The sequence below is a fragment of the Balearica regulorum genome, chromosome 7, assembly GCF_011004875.1.
Source record: "Balearica regulorum gibbericeps isolate bBalReg1 chromosome 7, bBalReg1.pri, whole genome shotgun sequence".
NCBI classification, from domain to species: domain Eukaryota; kingdom Metazoa; phylum Chordata; class Aves; order Gruiformes; family Gruidae; genus Balearica; species Balearica regulorum.
Window position 1 is genome coordinate 27,649,888 of NC_046190.1, and position 20,149 is coordinate 27,670,036.

At 40.7% G+C, this 20,149-nt stretch overlaps 1 protein-coding gene and 1 long non-coding RNA gene across 4 annotated transcripts in view; both read left to right on the forward strand.

The window, feature by feature from the left end:
- The first annotated feature begins 689 nt into the window (after nucleotides 1-689).
- On the forward strand, nucleotides 690-10,408 carry LOC142602503 (uncharacterized). The gene is made up of 5 exons (XR_012836246.1): nucleotides 690-1,013; nucleotides 1,390-5,697; nucleotides 7,155-7,249; nucleotides 8,959-9,070; nucleotides 10,233-10,408. It is a non-coding gene; the product is annotated as an uncharacterized LOC142602503 (long non-coding RNA).
- Nucleotides 10,409-13,424: 3,016 nt separating this feature from the next.
- The window catches only part of ANXA11 (annexin A11), a 28,281-nt gene continuing 21,556 nt past the window's right edge, over nucleotides 13,425-20,149 (forward strand). Inside the window, exons 1-2 of one of the 3 annotated variants that reach the window (XM_075758657.1) lie at nucleotides 13,460-13,575; nucleotides 15,964-16,033. The gene's annotated coding sequence lies outside the window, so the exon portion shown is untranslated. Of the gene's footprint in view, nucleotides 13,576-15,963; nucleotides 16,034-20,149 lie in introns of all 3 variants that reach the window. The other 2 variants (XM_075758656.1, XM_075758658.1) reach the window with 2 other exon arrangements.

Below are 20,149 nucleotides of genomic sequence, written 5' to 3' on the forward strand. Positions count from 1 at the left end.
TATTGTTGCTGGCCCCAAAGAGTAAGAAAAATGTAAATGCCAAGGAGGAAGAGACGTGATTCAAAATAACCTGAGCAGGCAAAAGCTAGATCATTAGTTAAAACTGAGTAGAGATTTAATTGAGAACAAATATTTTGCTCCAGAAATGATCTCTTCTGGACCAGACCAGTTCTCCACTCTATGTAATTTTGCACTGGTCAGAATGAACACAAGGCATTCTTAAAACCAAGTGACATTTCACTCTTGTCCTGCATAGGTATAACAATAGGATCCAAATCCTGTTTCTAGCAATATCTTAGGCCATGTTCCTTAAAATACAAGGCCAAGGTTTTATTTCATATTAAACTAAAATTAGGAGAGCAATACGCTATTTGAAACCCAAAAAACTACATTCTAGTTTTCATATAAACTAGTAGTTATAATTATTTTCAAAAAGCCTGGAAATAGATTTAAAGTTAGAAACCATGTAAACTTTGTAAGTTTAATATATTCCACCGATAAAGCCTACTACATACACGTGTGCTAAATATTTATGGATAGATGAGTACTAATATCTTCCTTTAAAGTTTTAGTTGTTTCAGTAGTGTGTGTCTTCACCTACTGATTGAAATAATATTACTTTAGCAGCCTTTCTGTTAAATACAATGCTGAAGTTATTCAGTGCAACATAAACATTTAGCTCTGCAGTTTAGTCTTTAAACACTTAAAAGGTTGGAATGTTTATCTAAAATGGCCAGACATCCAAAACTTGTGAAGCTGATCTGTTTGCAGTGTTAACAAGGAGTAGAAAATGAAGAGTTTTACTCATTTGAAAGTGAAGAAGAAAAAACAAATCCTCCTATTTGGCTCCCATCAACAATTTGGTTCTGTTTTGTTTCAGTTCTGAGTTTCCTTGGTGCTGGTTTGCCTGTCATGAAATGATTTCAGAAGAGACTTGGTTTGGATTAGGACTGCTGCTGAAATCTCAGTGTAAACCCAGGTCCCAATGAAAGGAGGGGAGGGGACTGATGCAGGTAATACTGCTTTTCTATTTTTATCTTTATTTTTTAAAAGGCTTTCTGTGATATGTCAAGCTGAAAAAAAATCTCAGAGGTTTAAGAGTTGCTTCATGAGCACTTAAGTCTTAACTGCCGTAAAAATGCCAATTTCTGTGAGAAGGAAGGGGCTACTGTAACATGATGTGACTATAACCTCATATTTTTGTCCTTACGATACTGCTAGTAAGTTACCACACCTCTAGGAAAGCAAACATGATTGCTTTCATTACTTAATATTTCCACAGAACTCTGCTAGCCCTAGCAATACATTGTAGTTGTAAAGAGTTTACTTTGGTGTAATAAGTATAAATGTTATTTCTGCTTATTTTTTGTCCTCCTTCAATGCACTAAGATGCTGAGTCCAAGCTAATCTGGAACATGATTCATATCATCATCTGATCAGCTCTTGAAATCCTCCCATCAAGTCAGAAGGGAACTGGATGCTTCACGTAGAGGGTAAGCAGCAGAAACAGTAATGATCCAAACAATGGCTCCAAAATACTAAATTAACATTTTGATAGCTCAAAAGAATGGTTTGTGTTGTGATGAAAGGGCAAGTGAAGTTGGGAATGTCTGACTATATATGAGTTAGTTTGGTTGTGATTAAAATTGCACAATATTTTAATGAAATTACAATGTAGAAGAAAGATGGTATTTTTTTAATTTTTATTTTTTCCAGACCACAGCAGGGGTTAACTGAGTAGCTGCTCTTCAATATGCTCCGACTACAACATCAGGAAAGAACTAAAACGAATTTTAAGGTTAAATATTGATTTGCCAACAGAGGGGAACTATATAGTTATCTGACATAATTCTTCTCAATGTGTTTAAAACTAATGACTCTTATAGAGGTTTCATAGCTGTGCCTATAGATATAATTGCTGTAATGACACCAACGGCCACTTGAATTCTCCAGTGCACTTCTAGTGATTGGATGGCTGATATTACCCCATGTTTTGAGCTGCTAAATACCCTGAGGTGACTTTATTTTGCAAACCTTTTTCATTCTTGCTATTAGTGCAATGATGGTTGCACAGCAGGGACACAGTCATTATTTGAAACCTCTGTGAATATTGACTTGGATAAAGTTTTGGTAGACAGTAAAAGGACTCCCTCTATTGGCAAATCTATGTGTAACTATAAGATAAAATAAGAATTATTGTGTGCATAACCTTGCTGGGATACTTGAATTATTTTGTGAAATCTCAGCAATTTTATTAACACAGTTGAGATTAAACAAACAAACTAAACCAACTAGCTACAATCTGCAAATGAACTGTAAACTTTGACACCTCTGTAATTCTGGTCTATTTACATCTGAGCATCACATACAATATTTTCTCTTAACACATTTTTCTTTCCCTGCTTTAGGATTAAATTAAAATTGAAGGAAGCAGGTAAGTCAGTGGCTCATTTTTGTGGGTGTTAAATATTTGTGGAGGTGAAATAGCACAACTATTTAAAGAAAAGACAAAAATGTCTTTCCCTGTTTCCAGGAGAGGGCTCTGACTCACCATGTAACGTATTTTAGTAAACTAAGGTCTAAATCTTACATGTTAGTATTGGCCTGTCTTTCCTTTGTGCTTTGAGCTACCTCAGATAATAGGTTTTGGTGATGGCAACTGCTGTGTAAAAAATCAACAAAGCTTTTTTTTCGTATTGCTCCTAAATATGAAAACGCAAGTCTAGTTCAGGATATAATGAGGCTCCCTTTCTTACGACTTCAATCAAAGGACGTTTGCAGGGCTTAAAGTAAGGGTGAAAGGTGCAAAACAACAAGCAAAAAAGCGTTGCAGGCCAACTGTAACCATCTAGGGCTGGCTGAGTTGGAGAGAGAAGGGAAAAGAGAAGACTGCCTTGTCAAGGTGAATTGCCATCACACCTGAGCCTGTATCTTTCACATGTTCCCCTGGCTCCATGTGCAGAGCTGTGGTGATAGGACACTGTTGGGATCCTGGGTGAAGCTGCCGAAGGGACCTGTGCGACACAGCATGGCCATCCAATGCTGTACGGCTGTGCTGCTCACTAGCCAGCAGGAGACTCTCGCTGCCTGCGATTTAAAGGCAAGGAAAGAAGTGTGTTCTCATTCAAAGTATCAGCTAAGTAGGCACGTTTGTTGGAAAAACTCTCTAACTTTAGATCTGAATTCACCCTCTTTCCTTTATAGAAATACTGCCTCGTTGCTGTCAATACCCAGAATGTAAAACTGATTTTATTCAGTTTCAGTTAAATACTGTGTCATCCAGCTCTCTCAGGATCTGGTCTGTAGTCTGTGGTTAGGGTGCTTACCTGGGAGACTGGGACACCTATGAAAGGCAATCTTTCACTGCTTGTTTTTCTTAATGGTTGCAGAATATTTGAGCAATCTTGGGTAAAAGATCATCTGTGCTAAAGATGGCTTGAATGACATGGTCTTCCATGAATGTGGGAAAAGCTCCTCAGCGAGTCAGGGCTGAGTCATGGGAAGATTATGCTACTTCTACGTATGAGACCTAGCTTATTTGTGTTCCAAGAGTTATGCCCCAAAGAAGTGTTTTGCCACAGCAGGACGCTGCTGCAGCTGGAGGCAAGTATTGAGGAAGTGCTGACCCGTATCATCACAGAGGTGATGGAGCCCCTTGGAGCCTGCTATGCATGGATGAACCCCACAGGCTTTCAATTCAATGATCAGAAGGTCTGTGAAGTTACACTTTTTAACTACAGTTTGAACTTTGTGTTTTGGTAGTCTTGGGAATTTTTTTATTAAGCCTTTCAATTTTGACTATTACAAAGAATTGTATATGTAGGATACTTATCCTTATGTAGTCCTCTTCGGTTTCATCCTGACACTGAGGATAGAGGAGTGATATTTATGTCTAATTTTAGGGAAGAAAATCTGAAGCACAGACAGGCTGAAGTCACACACTAGGCCTATAGTGAGCTAAAATTACCCAGATCTTGATGTTCACCAAGTAGTCATATTTTCAGCTCCATGATTGTTTTGTCATACTTAATGTATAAATAGCTATAGAGACTCCTTCCCCCACAACATTACCACACAAATGAGAGAAAGAGGAGCATGTAGTAGATGAGGGAATGGAAGGATAGTTCAATATATAGTGTATCCTAACGTAGGATTTAAAGGTGAGGAGAGAAGAGCAGAAGATACGGGAGAGTTTTCAGGTCTAGCAAATAGCACTCTAAAGGTGAAAAGCTGTGGATGCATGGCCCGACAGGAGCTGTAAGGTGTCAAAGCCAGAATCAAGTCTAAACAGAGCTTTGTGTGAGTGAGTGACTCCAAATCCCATCTTCTTTTTCTATTAGAAGTGCAAAGTGATGAGAAAGTAAGGAGGAGGTAATCATAAAAACATTGCTGTAAGACAAGAGTATGGAATAATTACATAGGAAGTAAGGGGATATAAGAATTGAGATATTTGTTTTCCACAACTGTTTCCCAAACTGTACAGTGTGACAGGTGCACCTGCTCTCAGTTTAACAGTACTTCGGTTCAGGCATCACCCACAAATAGGCCTGGCTGAAGGCAGCCTGGCTGCGCAAGCCTTGAGGAACTGTATCTTCTCAGGAACCTAAGGAATTTAGGTCACGTCTTATCTGGGGCTAACAGTACCAGGCTGAGCTGGGACTAGAGGAAACTGAAGCTGCTGCTACAGAGGCACACCTGCACGTACACCAAAGGGGAGATTGGCTACGAGTCAATCACTTCACGCTACAAATACCTGTTGCCCCCAGAGCCTGTTGAGCTCTCCTCATGGCAGCGGGCCCGCTGCACGGCGGTGATCTCCCCTTAAGCAGGGACGCTTCTTGGGCCTGCTCCGTGAGGTCAAGAGACTTCTTGCATGGCATCTGATATCTACAGTGAGGTGAGCAATGTTTTATATTAGATCTGAAGCACATTGTATACAAACTAGCTTAATTATTAGAAGTGTAGTTAGTAGAGTGTTTGATCACCATTTAATTATTGTTTAATAATTTAATCATAATTCAATCATTGTTTAATAAAACCTTTTGGTTAACCCCACAATGATGACTTCTCTTAATAATTCACCTGTGACATATGGAAATCAAGGTCAGTTAACAGGACAAAAGGTCACTTGCATGACTTCACGAAACACTGGCACTTTTCCTTTTGCTAGTAATTTGTTAATATTTGTGAGTAATAACCTTTTTCTTCTAAACCTCTAGAAATATGGAGTATGATGTCTGTAAACACAAGGATTGTCAAGTCTCTGATATCCTAGGTTAAGGTACTTGTAACAGCTTATGCTTTCTCAGTTTACATACAAGTTATAATGAAAGTCTTTGCTTAGTATTTTAACCTGTATTTGCAGTATGGAAAATCCCAAAGAAAACGGTGCTGCTTGAGTAATATGAAAAGCAGTGCAATACCTTGCTATTTAAAATAACTGAAAGACCAGTAGTAAAGAGCATGAATCTAATACAGGTTATTAGGGAACAGTGGCTGGGGTTACCCACTGCCAGCTTAGTACCAACCTCCTGCCCTGTGCCAGCTATAATGGAGTACAGGAAGTGCTAGAAAAACGTCTTCACTCGTATTTTGTTTATATTTTCTCAGAAATTCTGCTGCAAACCAAATAGTCTTCAATTGAAAATGCAAAGGACATGTTTCGAAATGTGCTGTTGAAATACAGTATACGGTTGGGTAAGTCTCTTCAGCTTCCTGTGAACCTATCAGAGAACCTTGCTTTTCTTCTGCCCAAGAGGAGGAAATCCTCTGCTCAACTACTGACCTGATTTGAAAACTCTCTGTGATACTGCTGAGCGTCGGATTGCCTGAGTTGCTTCACACTCCATCTCCTGGAAATGGGGGAGGAAAAAAAGGAAGGTATCTGTGTTTATGTCATATGAAGTTCCACTCAGAAATTTTGTGGGGCTGGAAAGTAATTTACAATGAAGAATTCAAAATGGTATTGCAAACTGCCACAGTTGGCACGTAGGGATAAATGGCTGATCTAGAAGCCATTCAGATGGGTTTCCCAGTCACCCAACTGAATTGTATTCGGAAGTACTTTAAAATACTAGCAAATATTTATCTATTTTCCCATATTGGGAGTTTAAACTCTGCAGGCGTAGGTGCAGTGTGCGTGCCAGGGCCAGCTCAGTCTGTTTCTGTGAGCTCCTTTTCCTGTTATCTATTACTTGGAATTAGATGTTAATTGGAGTTCAGAATTCAATTTTGTACAAGATACAACCCAAAGCAGAAGACCTAAACAAACTGTAGAAAATCTGACCTGCTAAGGGCTGAACTAGTGACTTCTATGAGTGTGTGTTGCAAGATGCCAGCCCACCAAAGTAAGCCGGGTTATGTCCACTAAGCAGTAAAACACAGCGCTGTTCAATTGTAATGCTTTAGGAGTTTAATGACAAGTTTGTGTTAATACAAAATGGAAACTAAAGCCCTTCCATCTGTTACTCCTTGATGAAACTGTTTATTTCAAAACTATATTCTGCCGCATGTGAATGGTAACGGTTTACATGCAAATGCATGCTCAACACTCCATAACTTGTATAGCCTGGAGCATAGAATTAGCTCTTATCTTAATTGGAATTAATTTTGTAACAGTGCAAGGTGTTCAGATAGACAGCCCCACAGATCAAAGCTCACAGCATGATTGTTTTGGGAAAAATGCAAAATACGTGCAAGAAAATTGTTTCAGCAAAAATCCTGTGTACTTAAGGTAGGTGCCCTTTGATAACGCAGTCTGTACAGTCCATCACAAGTTCTGGTTCAGTTTACGAAATGGCTGTATTATTGCATTCCTCAGCATACATCAAGTCAAGCCGTAGGCTGTATCACATATATTCCAGGCTAGGAGCAATGCAGAGTCATTAAACATTGCTGTCTCCCATTGCAACACGAATGCACTGGAAAAATGAAGCTGGACTGCAGAAATCAGTTCAGCTAAGCTTGCCTCCAAGCAATGGATTTTAAGCAGTAAAATTTTGTCAGGAGTGTAATACAGATCGAGGGTAATGCTACCTCTTAAATATCATCAAGCCTGATACACTAGCAGTACAAAGAACCTGTAGAGGAACAAGCAAGGGAAAGAAATACAGGTACATGATATTGTCTTACAGGTACATGATATTGTCTTGCAGGGATCTGGTTTAACTGAAGGCCCAGCTATGAAGAAGGAAAACAGGTGAATAGAAGAGTTGCAAACTGCATGACTTGGAAACCACATGCAAAAAAAGTAAGTATAAAACCTGTCCAGGTTTCAGCTGGGGTAGAGTTAATTTTCTTCCTAGTAGTGGATATAGTGCTGTGTTTTGGGTTTAGGATGAGAATAACGTTGATAACACACTGATATTTTGGTTGTTGCTAGGCAATGTTTACACTGTGTCAGGAACTTTCCAGCTTCTCACACTGTCCTGCCAGCAAGGAGGCTGGGGGTGCACAAGAAGCTGGGAGGGGACACAGCCAGGACAGCTGACCCCAACTGGCCAGTGGGATATTCCATACCATATGATGTCATGCTCAGTATATAACTGTGGGGAAGCTGGCCAGGGGTTTAGACTGTGACTTGGAAACTAGCTGGGCATCAGTGGTCTGTGGGTGGTCAGCAATCACTTGTTTTGTATATTCTGTCATCATTATTATTATTATCTTCCTTTTCTGTCCTATTGAACTGTCTTTATCTCAATCCATGAGTTTTAACTTCCCCCTTGCCCCGATCCTCTCCCCCCATCCCACTGTGGGAGGGGAGTGAGTGAACGACTGTGGGGTGGTTTTACCTGCTGGCTGGGTTAAACCACAACAAAACCTAAGGAATGCTGAGGAGTTGTAACAAAACTGAGGAAGGAAAATTAATGCTTTTTGTTGGCTAAAAGAGAGTGAAAGCATTTGGGAGACAAAGTCTCCATCAACTAACAGGACTGTAAAAAAGTGAACTATAACCCAGAATGACCGTGAGAATTCCCTTTCTCATAAGAGAGAGTTGACAAAGGATGTGTATTCGTTCCTCAGGGCTCAAAATCACCGTAGGCTGTATGTACGTGTATCTTCAGAGGATCTGAACCTGATCAAGTCCAAGCAGGAAGCCTCTGGGGTAACCTGGACCACTCAGATTCCAGGCTAGCACTCCCAAAAATGTACCACAGGCTGGCTGGTATGCTAGGTTCCTAGGCTGCCTGAAAGACAGTGTTACAATACTTGCAGAAATTTTTTTTTGGTAGTTTCTGCTTGTTTTTAGTGTGTAAACTCTCAGGTATTTTATCTTTGAATTTTCACCAATGGAATATTTTAGTGATGGAAATGAAATGCTGAAAAATGGATATGGAAAAAGGAAGAAGACAGCACCTGTGAAATCAGGGGTGCGGATGTTTTATTGAATTAACATACTAGTTTCCATCACTCGGTTTTGATTTGTGTGCTGTTATGGCACAAATCCACTTGGAAAAGTATGAAGTTGGAACTGAAGTTTGGAAGAGGCACTAGGAAAATGCAGTGCTTGCAGGAAATGCTGCTGTGATTTTGTGGGTTCTCCCACAAAGACTTCTCTGTTTGAATTGGTACCGAGTCAATATTGGCACAATGTCAGAAAGCAGTATGACCATACTTGAGATGATATGCAAACTCACACCTATCCCGACACCAAGGATTCTAGGTCTCATTTGCTGCTGTCTTACCCTAGCTGTGGCATGACTCTCCATGTGCACTTGGTTTGAAATCCTACTGAATTCCTATTTGAAATCCAGAATGACAGATGTTCATATGAGCAAAAGTAAACCTCAGTTCAAAATGCATACATAACACATGAGGTTTGGGGGCTCTATCCTTGCTAAATACCAGATCAGATATTAAAACCTTAAAGACTAAAAAAAAGAAAAATTAGATATGAAGCTGGTAGGCTTCCTGTAATTTTAACTGGAGAAAATATCATTGTTTTCCTCTCTGTATCAGCTGCACAGCATGGCTTCTGTGCTTACCTTAGGAACTGCGTGCTGGAGTGGCTCCAATTCCAGGCTGGCTTTAGGTTTCCTAAACTGAGCTGACTGAAAGCCAGTATTAAAATGTATGTATGTAATAGAACACACATATAATAAATATATGTAATATAGTATGTTGTGCTACATGTTTCTGCATACTTTTCCTCTTGTAAACTCTTAAGGAAGATGGCTGCAGTTATATTCTGCTCTAGAGAAGTAGTCAGGCAAATTGTGACTTAATTTTTACTTTACCAGTGAACTGTTTTAATGTACTTTTGATGTGAAATGTGTTACAAAGATATAGAGAAGAGTCCTAGTCGGAAGTCTTCAGGCTCTTATATCTACCTTCCTGGTAGGAATTCATGCTACGGCTAAGGTGATCTAACAAGGATCAAAGAAAGCCTGGCTGGAAGCGAAGGGTGGAGAGAATGGCCTTGTCCCTTTTTGGCAGGAGCTATACTGTGAACCTCTCTATGGGAGTATCAGATGTAATGCTGCTGAAGCTGAGCAGAAGTGGGCTTTTTATGGAGGGCCTGTTAACATCTCTATTTTAATAAACTCTAAAGGAAGCAATAATTTCATGTGCAAGTTATGTCTAGCTCTGTAACTTAAAAATTCACATATCCTCCCTTTGAAAATGCTTTCTATATTTAATGTAACTGTATATTTTTACGTTTGGGGTGACAATAATTAGCACTTTTCAGATTAAGCTTTGTCACTTGTTTGAACCAACCACCTATGAGGTATTATATAGAATTAAAGGAAAGAAATAGTGGGTTAAGGAATTACATAAATACATTGCTGGAGCTAGATCTTCATCCTTGCATAGAATACAAGAGAATGACTTCTTAGTAGTCAAGTTCACTTGTGAATGTTCGTTTGTGAGACTTATGACTACGTAACTGTACATACCCACAGAAATGGGAATATAGTAATATACCAAAACAGGTGACCTCTGTTTTTGTGGGGTTTTTTGGTGGTGGTAGGTTTTTTTAATCACGAGCCACTTCTTTATGAGGGACATATCAAAAGCATGACCAGTATTTACTATTGCACATGGGCATCCTGTTTGATATTTCGGAAACTGTTACATCTGTGCCATGTAATTCCTTCATGCATGTGTCTATGATATATGGTCCACATGAAACTATTATTATTTCTTCATGTACTTGTTCTTGTGATTCTCACCATCTCAGATTTTTGTCCAGGGATGTTGTAAAATTCAGTGGCTTTTATGATTTTTGTCAGGTTGAACAAAGGCAAGGACAAGGTTCACTGCTCTTTTCTGAAAAAAAGTGAGTGCCTTCTGTCATCTACTTTCTTCTTCAAGAATGGAGATATGTGTCTTCCTTCAGGAATGGAGACATGGGTGTCCTTCTCTCCGAGAGTGCCAGGAACCCCTTTCCCTGTGGAGGCGTGAGAGAAGCAGAGCAGGTAAGAACCCCACAGCCAGAGAACGTGGCGTTGAATGAATAATGAAGCCTTAATCGCAACATTCCTATTGCTAACAAAATTTCACCCAGTGCTTATTTCTTGTCTCAGAGGCAGTTTGGGAATTCAGAGTCCATCAAGATGCCTGTGGAAGTCAAAATTATTGTTTTGGGCTGCCTACGTTTCCAAGCAGGCTATACTATGTTGCTTACACTTGGATCACTTTTTAGGTTTTCATTTGTCTGTTTTCATAACCAGAATAACTACATATAAGCTGGGATTTTGATGTAACAGCGTAAATACTTTCATCGGAGGCACATGCACAGGCAAGTACAGGGATTTGATTTCTTCCTGACTTGGTTTCAGTGGAATCTCTTTTCCTGTTTTAAGGTCTCCAGTGTTCAAAATTCTACCCTTCTCTAACAAAATTATAAATAGTCTCACAGATACTCGTGCAAATTTACAGCTTGAATCAAAACCAATCTCTCTAACGAAAGACTTCATTTGTCTCGGGCTTATTACCTCAGCTTCACATGGATCTCCAAACAGTTCCCCTTATTCCACTGAAAGGGAAAGAAACTCACTGTAACCATTTACAAAGTGTTTTCAATATATTAAAAAGTTCTAATCTATCACTTAGTCATAAACATCTGTTTTTACAGAAAATTTTCCATTAATGGTGGTGTTATGCAACTTGGTGAATTTTTACTGATAAAACATGCTGCCAAAGCTACTATGCTATGATTATCTTTTTCTTTTGCTGACAAGACCATTTGCTGCCCATAAGAGCTTTTGCAGGAAGAGGGATTTGCTCCAGACAAAGCTCCAAAAGAGCGTGGGCTTGGAGGTTATCATTCCTGTGGAAAAATTTCCAGAAATTAAATATGTTAAGCAAATGCCTTGTTCCCTGACTGTCTGAAAATGGCAGCTAGTAAGGTTTCCATACAATAGTTTCCTTGTCAGAAAAATATTTCATGTGCTGCCATAGCTAGCCCAGTTTTCTGTTTATGAATGCAGTGTCAAAGGTGTGGGACTTCTATGAATCCATCTATTTATCCAGCCTCAGTGGCTAGAAGTGAGCCAAACATGGACTTTAGTTAAATCCATGGAACATTCTAATTGACTTCAAAGGGACCACAAACCGGGTCTGGAATAAATACTGGGCTGGTTGCAGCAGTACAAGTTTCCTCATACATCTCTTCCAGCCTGAGCATGATACTCAAAGGGCTTTTCTACATGAGAAAATAACAGCACTTAAGTTGCAGAAATACATTATTTTCCAAATCCTGCTGGAAGAAGCAACCATTTGTAGAGGTCACTGTGTCCTCATTGGATGGGAGTAACAGCTCCTCTGAATGGCTCCTAACCTGTTTCAGTCAAAATTACTCTGGCTAACACAGCTGTCCCGATAAAGCTTTAATGTGGCCACTTTTGGCTGGCATGAGCCAGGGAAGTTAATTCCCAAGAGGAGCTCTACCGACATGCTGAGAGCTTAGTGGTCCCCGGCTGCCTTTGTGTGTGAGGTACTCTGTGGGCACATCTTAATTTTTCCATCTGCCCGCACAGTGAGCATCAACTACACTCTGCATCAAAACCTGTGCTGATGTTTAGCTTTGCCTATTAATCAGAAATGTCTTTATCAGTGAGGCTTAAGATAGCTGGGAATAAACTTCTAATTTATGCTAAACCACAATAAGCCATTCTTAAATTGAAGTATTTGTGTTCACCTGCTTTGGACTACTTTGTTTAGCTTTCTCCTATGGGTGCAGCCTTGGCTTCTGTGGTCTGAGTTAAAATTTTGATGGGGGGGGGGGGGGGGATAAAAAAAGGAATTTATTTTCTTTAGTTCCATCACAGCTGTTGTATTTCAATAACTGGCCATGACGGTATGTTAAAGCTGTAGGGTGGAGAAAAAAAAAACAGCCCTTGCGCTGAAAGGAGTTGGTGAGTGAATAGGACGTATGCTTTAAGAATCATGAACACATCCATCAAAATTAGTTAAGTTCAAAATTGCCTGTTACAAAGCATACGTATTACGTATGAGGGAAGCAAGCGTAGGAAAGGAGGTTCTGAGACCCTATTCACAGCTGCAAAGAACAGTCCCCGCCCAAGTTGTATAATGGTGTGATTCAATCGGTAATGTTGACAAGTGTCTCGGCAGAAAAAAAAATAATTGGAAAATGCTAAACCTTCTTATTTTTCATTTTTATTATTTTGTTTTGTCTCTTTAAATGCTTCCATGTGAGCAACTTCACTCATCTTCAAAGAATGCATGTAGGAAAAAAGATGTTTAGTGATGCGTTTAGCTAGTACTGCTTGCACTAGGAAAGGTCAACATGAAAAGATATCTTTCCTCTAAACTTTTTGTGTAATTTTATTGAAGGAAATGTGTATTAGAGGCAACAAACCAGAGGAGTTTATACCCCACCTTGCCTGGAAAATATGTTTTGTGAATGTTTTATGAATTCCTGGTGAAAACAATCAGTTTCTGGTTTTAAAACTGATGTTACGCTGAACGCTTACAACCTTGGCTTGGACTGTAACTTCCTTGATTGGGTTTTCCTGCCTCCGTGTCACCCAGTCCCTCAGGAGACGATGCATCGCAGGCGAAAGCCCAGCCTGCCCACGTGATGGGTGGAGTCAGTTTTTTTCCCTGTTTGTTTTGGTTTTTATGAAACAGCCTTCTCCCTGGAAATCGCCTTTTTGTCAAACCTGTTTTGTGGAACCCGATGCTGTGGTTCCAGGCAGTAGCCGCCGAGGCTGCCCTGCCGAGGGCCTCCCCGGGCGGCGCAGGCTGCTCACAGCTGCCCCACCGGCCCTCTCGGGCCGGGTCCCCGCGGAACGCCGTCTCTCTCACGGCCGCGGCGCCGGGTCTGGGCCGCGACGGCGCCTCCCGCGGGCCGGGGCAGCTGCCGCAGCGGGCTGGGCGGACCGGGCCGGGGTCCCGCCGTAGCCGTTAGGTTTTCCACTGCCCGGGCTCGGCCGGCCTTTCCCCGCCCCCGGCCCTCCCTCGCACCGAGGCCGGCGGCGGGGCGGGCAGAAGGAGCCGCGGGTGCAGCGGCTCCTCCTCCTGCCGCTCCCGCCGGCCCCGCATCCGCCTTGCAGGGCGACTGAGCTGTCAGGAGGGGCGGTGGCTGCAGCGGCTCCTGGGGACCTGCGGGTAGGAGCGATCTCCGCGGTGGGACGGGAGAGGGGTGAGTGCCACCGTGTGCCGCGGGGCTGTGGGTCGGGCTGGTGTTCCCGGGTGGCGGGGAGCTTGTGTCCGCCGGGCCGGGGCGGCGGGGGCCGTGGCGTCCTCGGGGTGACAGACAGCGGCCCGGGGTGACAGGCTTCGGCTCCAGGGCTGCTGTGGGGGGAGGTCGGGGCCGCAGCAGCTTCGCGGTTTGTAGAAAGCTGCTCTTGTTTCTTAAGCAGATGAGGTGGTTTCAGAGGAAAATACATGTTTTGCTCTTGTAGTTGTAGTTCGGTACTGTATCCTCAGTTTATCTTGAACTTTTTTTTTGATACGTGCGATTAACAAGAGAAGGAAGCCTAAAATGGTAGTCTTGTTAGAACTGTTACACAATGCTTTTTTTTTTTTTAAACCAAACATCCCTTTCTACAGACTGCTTGCAGTGTACTTTACTTTTTCTAACACTACATGTACTTAAAGTGTTTGAAAATCAGAACTCTTTAAACTCTTGCTATAGCTTAGCCGTGTGTAAGATAGAAAACAGCATATTCAATTTTCAATATTCAGATATTTTCAGAAAATATTCAATATTTTAAATATTCAGAAAAGCAGAGTTCTTCCCTGTCCCCATCGTGCTTATGGAGAAGAGAGACTGGGCAGTGGGGAATATCTTCTTGGGATATTTTTTCCTCATTTATCAGGTTAATGGTAGTTCCTGGAATTCTCTTCCTGGTAAGGAGAAGCAGCTGAGGGCAAAACGTTCTGAAGGGAGCAACGGAAGCATGGAAAGCAGCTCAGCCAAAAATGGGGACAGATGCATTGGGGCAGAAAGACAGAGGCGAAGGTGTTCAGAGAAAACAGGCTGACAAGAGGGAAAAGAAAAGTGCTGGTGCGTGTTTTGATGAAGGAGCTGATTAGTATGTTTTTATGCTTCTAAAAGCCTGGCTGCTGTAGGAGGTGGGGAGTTCATCCCCTGAAAGCCCCCAGCACACAATATTTTCTGTTGGGTGAGTCAGTGCTCTGACTAGTGCTAGTGTATGGTTGCTATAAAGCTCGAGTGCATGACTGCTTTCCCTACAGCTTGGCTATTTCTGTAATTTCCTGGTTTTAGAGCTGCTGTAAGAGTCATGCGGACCACTCTCCTCCCACTGATGAAGCAGATAGCTTGTACTGGGCATTGCTTATTGCTTCCCATTTCATCTATGGCCTGGTCCCCACTGTATCTCTGCTGAATTTTTTTCCTGAAAGTGCCTCTGTAGCTACTCCTGTGATTCCCCCAGCACCATAGATGATACTGTGTACCATATATAATAAAGTTTCAGCAAGATTTTGAAGAGCCTAATGATTTTATGTCTATGTCAACAATGATATTTGTGTACCTTTCTCTTGCCTGACCTCAATATGAGGTTAGGAGCCAAAACATCTGTGAATCTGGACTTAAAATTTCTGGAGTTGTCATCACACTTCTTTAGTTTGTTCTCTGTAGTCCCAAGAAGTTTTGACTGGTCACACCGGAAATTGTGTGAAATGTCAAAAATCATTAAAAAATATAACCAAACCGTAGTGGGATGGAGCTATTTTATGGAGGCATTTATATAGTCAATACAGTATATTAAAGAAGAAAATTGTTAAGACTGTAGTGTTAGATAACAAGTTAAAACTCATAGTCCTATATACTGTCTGGTTTAAAGGCTACAGGAGATGCTGTTTCCCAGACCTCGAGCTAGTTTCAGAAGATGGAGCGTCCAGAGGGTCTGTTCAATAACATTGCATTAATCAGAGCTAAGGTAAAGCCTGGTTTAGTTCTGTGATAGTGATCGAGGGGATAAAAAAAAGGAAGCTATAGTTAAAGCAGAGATGTAATCAAAAATAGCAGATGGTTTAATGGTGGCTACAGAAATAGCAGAGCTTTTTAACAAATCAAAAGTTTCATTTCTTTTTAGCTAAGGCCCTGTGTAATCTTGCACAGAAACTTCTCTGTCAGCCTCGTATTGCAGTTAGAGGCTTCCCTTGAATTAAGTATACAGCAGAGTAACAGCACCAATGTATTTTTTTTTTTATTTCATACATTTATGTCTGCTACCTTGAAACATATGTTTCTTATTGGATACATTTTAAAATTATATTATATAAACTATTGGAAATAAGGACAGAGACTTGTCAGCTGTATGCAGTGACTTTTGGTTTGGGTTGCTTTTGAAGAACGTAGCAAAAGCCTTTTTTAAAAAAGGACTGTTTATGCTCCTGTAAGCAACACTTTCACCCATTTGAAACTGGAGTTGTCATGCACTGAAGGTGAGGTAGTCCCTTTGCTTTTGCTGTTGCTAGTTTATTTGAAAGCAGATGTGTTTGATGTAAATGCTGAATTTCCTTCAGGCAGTTCCCCGCGCTGGGAAGAATGTAATGCAGTACCACAAGTGGCAGATAAGTAAGCCAAAGGGCAGCAGTAAGTATTTACAGTGTATTATTCTATTGTTGCTCCATGTTTGTTACAGATTTTATCAGAGCTCACCACAAAATCTTGATAGGAGGTTAGATCCTGGCTGGGGCAAGCCTGGAGTCAGTTATGGGTCAGAGGGGGGACTTGGTGGTGTCCTTCTGAGAGACAATTTTATTATGTGCTGGTGATGACCAGGCAGCCAATCCTGCCTATGCTTAGCAGCTGTTTTTTTGTGTGCATGTGTGAAATTGTATCCATACTATTCAGGTGTCACACATGCCAAGTCTGGACCGGTGCTAATCATTAGATTGTAGGAACTTAGACTGAATAGGCTTCATGTGTTGTTTGTTTTTTTTTTTAAACAAACTTTTTTTAAAAAAACCTTAGAGAGTCCTGCTACCTGGTTGTTTCTTGTACAGTGCAGAGCATCATTGTGCTGTTCAATCAATAGCAATATTCTTTTTTTAAAATATGCAAAGAAACGAAAAGACGTCCTTCCCAGACATTGCTTCCATTTTTCCTTATGTGTTGACATTTTTGGTTTTGTTTTGGTTTTTTTTTGTTTTTTTCACTACAAAGTGTGGATGGGGTTTTTTTTTTTTGAGGGCATTGGGAGAGTGTCACCAGTAGGTCACTCTGTTCTAGCTTTAGCTCAGCTGTTGCCTCGAGGAAGCTTCAGTTTCCTTCCTTCCTTCTTTGGAGCCGTTAATTAGTATTCATTTCATCATTACAAGAGGTGGGCCTCTGATTCAGGCTTTTTGGATCCCAGCTTCTGGCAGGCTTAAGAACTATCAACGAAATTAATCCCATATTAAAGATCCAGATGAGTTTTAAATCTTCGCAAGGCCTCTGTGCTAAACCTTACTATTGCCATTCAGTCAATATGCATGTGAAGTGATACTCAATGGTGATTAATTTAGGAATCTAATCGCCATTGCCGAACACCTTACTAAGGTAAAAAAATATTTTAGATTTCTAATTTTGGCCTAGCAAGTTGCTGTAAATTAGATGCTAAAGTTGCCCAAAGCAGGCAGTGTGAATATCCCTTTTATTTTGGCTAGCGAGGACAAGTTTGGAAAATTGTGCTCGTTCTGTAAACATTGCACCTATCTATAGTGCAAATAACCAGTTACTTGCTGCACTTGACAGTGTTTTCCATATAAATATATCTTAAAAACATTCAGATTTAGGGGAAAAAAATGTTTCTTTTTCAGTAATAAGCTTTAAGGACTAAAGTTTGGTGATCCCACATACAGACTAGATTTGAAGGCCTTAGGCTTGCTTTCTTTTAACTTTGCTTGTTTACGGTTGCTGCAAAATACCTGGCTGTCTGGTTTATGACACTAAATTATTGTTTTTTTCTTGAGTAAGTCCATTCCTGTAAAGAATTAATCGATCAGCTGAAAAGGAGTATTTTGTTATAGTCAGGAATGATCAAAGGGTGTCTGTTAGCTCATTGATGAGTCATAATCTTCCTAGCATTGCTGGACAGCTGTGTGTGTAAGCCCTTCACTGTCTAGAAAGCATGAATGTGTCACCTTTAAGAAACAGTTGATGTATTTGCACACTCATAATTAGCTCTTTTTCAGCTGGGGAGTCCCAAGGCCGTCAGCCTGGCACAGAGCACGGAGGTTTTGTGCGCAGCATTAGGGTACATCCCTACAGCTTTTAACTAAGGTCCTGTAAGTGTGCCTTTCTTTGGGGAGGTTTCACTTGAACAGCTTGGTGTTATTTGGCTGCTTCTGCAGCCCAAACAATGTAGATGTAGGAAGTACTGGCAGAGCACCTCATGCAAAATTTTTGTCTGCCTTTTGTTCCTGTTGCCTTGCAGGGCCACTCCCTGGCTCTGCGCTTCAGGCTTGGGCACAGCAGCTAGTGACAAATCCGTGGGGTGAAATCAACAGCCAGGTATTTTTCTAGTAACTGTGTTTGAGTACTGAATGTTACACTATTGCTGTAGTCCTGTAGGATTTCCCACACGGACTGTACTTTGTAAAATGGAGTGATTAGTATTTACCTATTCTGACTTGCACTGATGATGTAAAAATTTCTTCTTATGGTAGAACTTAAAATAGATAATTATAAATCCCTGAGGCATTAGTCAGTTGAGAACATAATTCAGACTATTTTATAGCATGACTGTTTTTTACAACAAATTATTTCATATGACAAGTTCTGAGTTTGAAATAGAACAACCTCATTCTATTATTTCTTCAAACATCTCATAAACCTATTTTGGTATTATTTCTTGCTTGTTGTGTTGCAAAGAAAGTATCTTTATTTGTGTTGTCATATATGTTCTGACTGTCTGTTTTGCAAATATTCCAAAGAGAACATTGCAAGAGTGTACTACAAAAGGAAACACTTGGATCAGGGCAGAGTAGGAAACCAAAGTGAAGTTGGCCTCCTGGAATTAATTCATGCTCTTGCTGCACATGGATCTCAAGAGTCCATGCAGCTCCATTAAGTTCTTTGGGTTTTGTTGCCATGAGTATATGTGCAGGGACTGATACATAAAACCAAAGAGGTTTGTGATCTTCCCAGAAAAGTCGCAGATGCTGAATGAAACCATATGCTGGGGGAATAAATGTTTAGCTACATAGGCAGGATCTTCACGACGATGAAATGCTGCCGCTGAGTGGTAGCATTATACTACCTTTTTCCCCTCTCCCCCGTTGTCTGCTGTTTGGACCACTAAGACAAAGGTCGGTAAAACCAAGCATAGAAGTGTGTTTCTGTTCAACCACTTGCCATTTCTGTGTTTCAGTGCTGGTACGCAGTGTTACATAGCCATCTCCAGCAGTCCCAGCTCTGCCGGCAGCTGGAGTACGAGGTTGGCCTACTTGTCCGTTCAGAATTGACCCTCTGTGAAGGATGTGGGTCTTGAGTTGTCAAGGAAGTGTACCAGTGAGAGGAGAGTACATTTAAGTTGGTATGTGCTGGTCTCGTGATGGAGAGAAAGGGTCTGGTTATTGGAGCTTTTAGTCGCTGTTTGCTCCTGTGTATGGCAGATGCTGGTTGTTGTTACTAGTTGTTTAAAGAACTTTGTCATGAAGTCACCGAATTGCTTGTTACATCAGAATTATCCTTTGCAGGCTTCTGAGGTCTTACTCGAGTGTGGTGTCATTTTTGTTTTGTTTTTTCACTAGCCAATAAAAGCAAGCAATGAAAGGTACTAGTTGTAGGTTAGAGTGAGTCATCTGGGAAATTCCTTGTGGACAGATGACCTCAGAGGTCCCTTCTAACCAAAATTATTGTATGAAATACCAAATTTGTACTAGTGCAAGTACCATCAAAACAATTGTTTCAGTATCTTGGAGAATCTTACTTTGGTCATATATTCTCATGCATTTCTTTGTTGCAGGAAGTGTTTCTAATGCTGTTCAAAGGACTCTTCAAGTAGTGTTTAACAGTATAAAATATTTGAAGCAGGCTAATATTATACGTAATTTAAATTATGAGCAGTGGTTTTACAATTTAATTTCTTATTGCTAGAGGATTGAGAATTGCAATGTGAATATTTGTACTTTTGGCTAGAATCCATGACACAATTACCTCGTGTTGGCATCTCCTGCAGTGGTACAGCTGTAATGTCATGGTTTGTGCTTTTGTCACTGAAAATTATCAATTATTGATTTATGGATTATCAATTATATGAATGTTCTTATTTAACCTTTATACAGCTGGGTTGTGGCTTATGGGTCCATCTTCCCATTCAGCTGTTCTTTGTTGAACGTAGCATCTCTCTTCCCTTTTTGACTGAGGCTTGTCAGTGCTCCTGTTCTGATGCTTCCCCCACACACACTCTGCTTACCTCTGCAGGTCAAAAAAATGCTAGATTATCTTCCAATAAAGTATTTCTGTATTAATAATAAAGATATTATTGAATTAGAGGGATCATAAAAACGACAGTGTTCCTGACTCATAATACTGGCAAGGAATTCAAATTGATAGTTTTAAAAGGCCCCTTTTTTTAATCTGTTTCTGTTTCGCCATCTATTCAGACTTGTGGGTTTTGTTTTTTTCATGAAGCATCTTTTTGTAGGAAATGGAGGGTGTGTTGGTACTCTTTAAAGATACATTTTGCATGAGGAGCAGAAAAGGTTCCTAAAGGCAAGCTAT